Here is a 7,544-nt window from a genome sequence, read left to right on the forward strand (position 1 = left end):
CTCAATGTCTCAGTTTATTGTGTGTTGCTGTTACAAAATCCCCAAAGCACAGCCAAACACCAGTGGCTCATGCCTGTAATCCTAACTATTCAGGAAGCTAAGATCTGAAGATGGTGGTTCAAAGCCAGCCAGGGCAGGAAATGTCCGTGAGACTCTTATCTCCAATAAACCACTCAGAAAACCAGAAGTGGTGCTGTGGCTCAAGTGGTAGAGCAGTAGCCTTGAGCTGAAGGGCTGAGGGACAGTGCTCAGGCCCAGAGTTCAAGATCTGAATTCTATAATAACAATTGTGCCACCCCCAAACTCTACCTCCCTCCAAGGCAGCTCAGTGCCGGGCACCAGGTAAGGATGGCTGCACTTTCTGTTTTTCTTCTTGTTGCTTTCTGATATTGTTGATCAAACTAAGCTCTAAAAGGACATTGTCTACATTAACCTAAATCAAAGTAAGCTAACAAAGCCAATTCACGTTGCCAACAGCCCCACTGGGAACAAGTGAAGGAATGAAGGAATATATGCAAGGGGCCTCTTGGCATTTCAAGAGATGCTTATAAAGCTGGGTGTTGGTGACTCACATCTGCTGAGGATCACAGCTGAAAGCCAGCCCAGCACCCCATTCTTTCTGCTGCAACCATGAGTTCATGGTAATTTCTGGGACTTAGGTAGGAAGGTCATTACCATCTTGTCCCTTGCTCAAAACCACCTTTCTAGGGCTGGGAAGATGGCTCAGTGGCAGAATGCTTGCCTAGCATGCATGAGGCCCTGGGTTCGATTCCTCAGCACCACATAGGCAGAAAAGGCCTAAAGTGGCGCTGTGGCTCAAGTGGTAGAACGCTAGTCTTGAGCTGAAGAGTTGAGGGACAGTGCCCAGGACCAGAGTTCAGGTCCCATGACTGACAAAAAAAAGAAAGAAAGAAAACCACTTTTCTTTTTTTTTTTTTTTTTGGGGGGGGGTCCGGTCATGGGGCCTGAACTCTGGGCCTGGGTGCTGTCCCTCAGCTCTTCAGCTCAAGGCTAGTGCTCTACCACTTGAGCCACAGCGCCACTTCCAGCTTTTTTCTTTTTGCTTATGTGGTGCTGAGAAATGGAACCCAGGGCCTCAGGCATGCAAGGCAAACACTCTACCACTGAGCCACCTTCCCAGCCCAGAAAACCACTTTTCTGAATATAGTAATAACTAAGATATGCCAAATTGTAATACAATATTCAACCCAGATTCCTTCAGACTACTGGCTATAATTTAAAATATATTATCTACTTGTCTATTCTATTCCACAGCACTTCTAGTAGGACTTCAGTCCTGATACTCTAGCCAGCAGAGATTATTATAAACTAACTTGAAACATGTGGTGTAAATAGCACAAGCCAAAGTCTCAGCAGACCACACCCAACCCACCAGAGCGATGATAGTCAAGCCCAGATTCTGTTCACTAAGCCTCAAAACAGGGCTTGTTTCTCTGTCTGTGTTCTGTCTCTCCCCCACCTCCAAATCCTGCTTGGAGAGACAAGATTCTATCCCCAAGGAAGGTGTTTATTTAAGGACCTGGCAGACTATAGGAGGACTTTGAGTGTACTCAACAGAATGCAGGATGCGAAAGAATCCACAGCAGCACATGATCTCAGAAAAGCAGCATCTTGGTTTCCCCCAGGAAACATATACAATGCAAGCTGCAAGTGAAAACAGCAAGATGCCTGGGGGTCCACGGAGAACTCATGATCCTCTCACTAGACCATCGCTAGGTGGCTCACTGTCCCAGATCTCTGGGCCTATGGAACCGAGCTGACGGGACAACAGCCCCTTCCATTCAGGAAGCTGCATATCAGCATCCCAGATGCCCACAGAGGGATTGTCCCTGGAAAGTTATTCCAGAGGGAAATTCAGGGCAGAAGACCTTCCCTCTCTATAAACCTCAACTCTCTCCATCTCCAGCCAGCGGGATGATTGGACTGTGATGATGATGCCGGCCAGCAACCCTGGGTGGGCCACTTGTCTCCTGGGGCTCAGGAGACCAAGTCTAGTAGAAACCAGCACCTCCACTTCCTCTAGAGACTAAGCACTGATTGGTAGTGGGCTTAGGAAATGGGCCAGCTATAGACAAATGTGAGCAGTGTACTGATAGGAGGACCCGAGAGTAGCAGGTAATTCAATCCTGGGCAGTGGGGAAAAAATGAAAGGGAAATCTACTAGGTGACATCTTGGAAAGGTTTTCCTCCAGGAGAAAGAGGATGGCTGGGCGCCGGTGGCTCACACCTGTCATCCTAGCTGCTCAGGAGGCTGAGATCTGAGGATGGAGATTCCAAGCCAGCCTGGACAAGACAGTCTGTGAGACTCTTATCTCCAATTAACCACCAGAAAACAGAAGTGGGCTATGGCTGAAGTGATAGATGGCTAGCCTTGAGCTGAAGAGCTCAGGGACAGCACCGGGTCCCAGAGTTCAAGCCCCAGAACCAACAACAACAAAAGATAAAAGATAAAAAAAAAAAAAAGAAGGAAAAGAGATCCTTTCTCTCCAGCCTTCCAATATGTGTGCATAAGAGCTGGAGCTACAGCAACCACCCAGTTGCCATGAGGAAACAGGCAGGAAAAGGGAACCAATATGCTGGGTACAGCACTCAACACAGCAGCTCTGTGCTGGGCCCAGCCCAGGTGACTGTTCTCAGGCCTACAAAGAAATGTGGGATGTGAGGGCAATCTGACTGTCACCCATGGATTGCCAGGGTTGGTTCAGCTGATCCGGCTGGCTAGGTGGGTCCCCTTCTCCTGTCACCACACCATGTGTGTCCCTCCCAAAGCTGTGCTCCGTCAAAGAGGACGACCATCCCCGATAGAGGAGTAGCTGTGATCCCCTGACAGGACCTCCAAACAAGCTCCCAAGAAATGTGGCACATCCACCCAGTAGAACCCTGTCACTCACAACCACACAGAGGAACATGGTGACATAGGCCAAGCAAAGAAAAACACAGCAGCACGGGATCTCACTGACAGCGGGCTCTAGAACACAGTAACTCACAGGAGCAAAGAGATAGTGATGGGCAGAGGCTACAAGGGAGAGGGGCACAACATATAGATAGATAGATAGATAGATAGATAGATAGATAGATAGATAGATAGATAGATTAGATAGATAGATAGATAGATAGATAGATAGATAGATAGATAGATAGATAGATAGATAGATAGATAGATAGATAGATAGATAGATAAAACAATATATATTACTATATTAGTAATAACCTATTCTATTCTTTTCTGTGTACAGTAGCCAGGACGAAAGACCATGAACTCAGTGCCTTGTGCTCTTGTTCAACTTTTTTTTCCAGTCACTGTTGAGGCTCTACCACTTAAGCCACCCCTCTACTTTTTTGCTGGTTAACTGGAGATGAGTCTTTCTGATTGGTCCTCCACAGCTGCCTTCAATCCATGATGCTCAGATCTCATCCTCCTGGGTTAGTGCTCAGCTGAATTCTATTCTTCAAAAGCCCTAAGAGTAACTTTTAAGGATTCTTACCACAAATTTTGGGAAGAAGAGAGGTTGAGGGAGGGAAAGGAGAGGTTGAGGGGAAGAGAGACAGGGAGGGAGAATATGAGGGGTTGGGGGTGTGGCATAGTGGTAGAGTGCTTGCTTAGTATGCGCAAGACCCCAGATTCCTGCCCAGTGCTGGTGGCTCACACCTGTAATCCTAGCTACTCAGTAGGCTGAGATCTGAGGATCTCGGTTCAAAGCCAGCTTGGGCAGGAAAGTCCCTATGAGACACCTATTGTTAACGACCAGAAAACCAGAAGTAGAGCTGTGGCTTAAAGTGGTAGAGCACTAAGAAACATAGGTCTCATGGTTTCCCTTATTTGCAATATCTAGTATATGTATGAGTCAAGCAGAAAAGGTCAGATAAGGTGATGTTAGGAAAATGAACCCTAAGATATGTATTTAAATGTTTTTTTTCTTTCATGCATTTGTTTCTAACACATTTATAAATTTCTTTGTTGCTTTGTATGTCCCTCCCCCACAGTATAACCCCTGCTTTCACTGTATTTGATGTCGGTATAATTTGTGGAGGGGAAGGGGAAAAACAAGTCATTTAAATAAGGATACAGGTGGACCTGTTGCTACAATGAGAAGTACAAGTTGTCATGTCGAAAACGAACTTTATAACTTTGGCGGAGGGGGGGAGAATTGGGTGGGGGGCAGGGCAGGGAGGCTGGCAAGGGATGGGAAGGGGAAACAAAGGAGGAGGCTACAATGCTTGATAAGAAATGAACTCATGATCTTGCCCATGTAATTGTAACCCCTCTGTACAGTATTTTCACAATAAAAAATAAATTAAAAAAAAAAAAACAGAAAAAAAAAGTGGTAGAGCACTAACCTTGAGTAAAAGAGCTCAAAGACAGTGCCCAGGCCCTGAGTTCAAGCCCCACGACTGACAAAAAAAAAAAAAAAACAACCCAGATTCCATCCCTAGCACTGCAACATAAATAAAAGTATGTGAAGTAAAATATATGTTAGTTAACCCAATATAACCATTCTCTAAGGAATGTATATTCTTTAATATCCTATTATGCACCATAGATATATATGATTTTACCTTAACTTTAAAAAGTAAATCTTAAAAAATATAATGAGCCAACAACCCTGAGGACTGCAAAGCAGCTAAGAAGCACTGGGCCTCAACCTTGAGCTTGGATCCAACAGCCTATCCCTGCCCCAGTGTAAGCCTCTGCAAGGTGGGAATTCGATCTCATGCAGAGCTCAGGCCCAGAGTTCCTCCCACTCAGACCCCAACACAAGTCACTCACCCCCGTCCTTCTGGGCTCTCCCAGGCTTCCTCTGCCTGCCGCTCAGTAGGTGGTAAGGCCGCTCTATTTGCCTGGGAGTCAATTTCAAACCGGAAAAGCTAAAATACCTTTCCTCCCCAGGCTCTTCTCTCATGATGCACCCAGCCTGAGTTACGATGGCATTATGTCTGTTAAAGTAGATCCACCTGAGTTACTGATGGCATTATGTCTGTTAAAGTAGATCCACCTGAGTTACTGATGGCATTATGTCTGTTAAAGTAGATCCAAATGGAGACCCGACCTAAAGAATCTCAAACAGACAAAACCACTTAGTCTTCATCAATGGCCTTCTTCTTGTTTGATGGACAGACATAGCAAAACTAAATTAGAGCCATTTCTTGTAAAAAACAAAAACAAAAACTGCCTGTATTAAAGACAGAACTTAAGCTCCACTGGAAGAAGCACTGAATATACTTATGATGCGAATAGATAAAAAGAAGGCCACTTGATCACTATAATCAATCAAATATAGTGGTAAGAACATAAAATATTACTGTGTTAGACCACTCCCTAAGAGCCTATCCCTTATGCCCCCTCACCTGAGCAGAGTCTTAGAACCCCTTCTGGTTTGGAGCTGCCCATTTCATGAATCACTCAAACTCTTCAAATTCAGTTGTGTCTCTGTTTATCTTCCAGTACCGTGAAGGGAAGTTACATGAATTAAGGTACATTGCCAGTTTGTTATCTGCTTATAGTCAGTCTGGTCTCATGGCCAGCCTGCTCCTCTGGTTAGGGACCTTGTCAGTTTCGATGCAAGTGTCTCTCCTGAGTGGGCTTCACTGTCTGACGTTGTACAGTGCGTAGTTTAAAAGTATTCAGTGATGGAAATGGCACTGTGGCTAAAGTGGTAGAGCGCTAGCCTTGAGCTGAAAGCTGAGGGACAGTACCCAGGCCCAGAGTTCAAGACCCACAACCAACATAAAAAAAAAAGTATTCAGTGATGTAGCTGAGCGCTGGTGGCTCGTGCCTATAAACCTCGCTACTCAGGAGACTGAGATCTGAGGATAGAGATTCAAAGCCAGCCTGGGTGGAAAAGTCTATGAGACTCTTACCTCCAATGAACCACCAAAAGCTAGAAGTGAAGTTGTGGTTCAAGTGGTAGAGCTCTAGCCTTGAGGAAAAATAAAAAACTAAGGGACCAATGCTCAGGCCCTGAGTTCAAATCTGAGGACTAGCACTAAAGAAAAAAGAAAGTATTTGGTAGGTGCATAAATAAGCAGATGGCTCTGTTCAACCTTTCCAGCATTTTCTTCATGAGCACCTCTAAAGATTGACTCCTGTCAATAAATCAGGAATAGTGTGTGCACCATTCATAGCTACATACCCCATGTCAAGTTTCTGTTGCTTCTCAATTCATTCTTCACCACGCTATTCAAATCCTGCCTCCCAAGTATGCAACAGAAAGAGCTAGACATTAGAACTCAGCTCTTCTCGTTCCTACCTGTGGAGCTTAAAACCTCAGCTTAAGCCGGGCGCCAGTGGCTCACGCCTGTCATCCTAGCTACTCAGGAGGCTGAGATCTGAGGGTCTCGGTTCAAAGCCAGCCCGGGCAAGAAAGTCCGTGAAACTCTTATCTCCAATAAACCACCAGAAAACCAGAAGTGGCAATGTAGCTCAAGTGGAAGAGCACTAGCCTTGAGCTGAAGAGCTGAGGGACAGCGCCCAGGCCCAGAGTTCAGGCCCCATGATGGACAAAAAAACAACAACAACAACAACAACAACAAAAAACCCTCAGCTTAAGCTTGTACACTTTAACTACAAATAAATATGCTACACTTAGAAAATTTTAGATACAGTGGTATTGTATGTGCTTTTAGTCACAGACATCTATTGCACTGTCTTCAAATTACATTTCCAAATAGACAAATATTTAACTGAATCTTGATTCATTACAATTCAGTTTATAATACAAATCATTCTGATCAAATACATTGCTAACATTCTTATGCATTGTGTCTGATCTTCAGTGCAGAGAAACAATCAATACAACTGTTGTCATTCTAAAGAAATAATAACAGCAATGAAATAAAAAGGGAAATCATTGAAAATAAATATTAAAAATTACTAACATCTTTTTTTTAAAATCTCAGCTTAGTGACTTCCTATGAAATGGGCAAAGATACCTACTTTCACAGGGTTTGTGGGCTTGCGTTTAGATTGGATTTGATGAGACAGCTCAAGAATAAGTTTGTTAGTGATGATCCCCACCCTCACTGACTCCTTTTCTTCAAAGGTTTCATTTTCACACACACACACACACACACACACACACACACACACACACACACACACACACACACGTGTCAAAAGAAGCTTCTCCAATGACGACATTTATTGGGTTCCACTGATCCCTAGTGTGGGCACCGTGTAGGTGCTCAGGAAATACCTGTGGAATGAACACCTTGCATGAATGATAAAAGGCCAGAAGTTAGAAAGTCAGGGCTGTGGTTCGCCTGTGAAAGACAGCTTGGGAAGAGAAGTAGGATCTGGGTCCATGCGCACAGCTAAGCTGTTTTCTTTACCTGCACAGGGACGAGGCTCACCCCCAAAGAGGCAAAAAGCAAAGGAAATCAAACAAGATGATGAAAACGGCTGGCGGGACTCAAACACTACTCCATCTTTGCTATTCAGCCCTGCAACATGTGAGGGCTAGATGCATCCAAGTGGGAAGAACATGGGGTTTAGAGTTAGGCATAGTCTAGAACTTTCTACTAGT

Source organism: Dipodomys merriami, unplaced genomic scaffold (assembly GCF_024711535.1).
Source record: "Dipodomys merriami isolate MVZ:Mamm:240054 unplaced genomic scaffold, mDipMer1.0.p SCAF_55, whole genome shotgun sequence".
Taxonomy (NCBI): Eukaryota; Metazoa; Chordata; class Mammalia; order Rodentia; family Heteromyidae; genus Dipodomys; species Dipodomys merriami.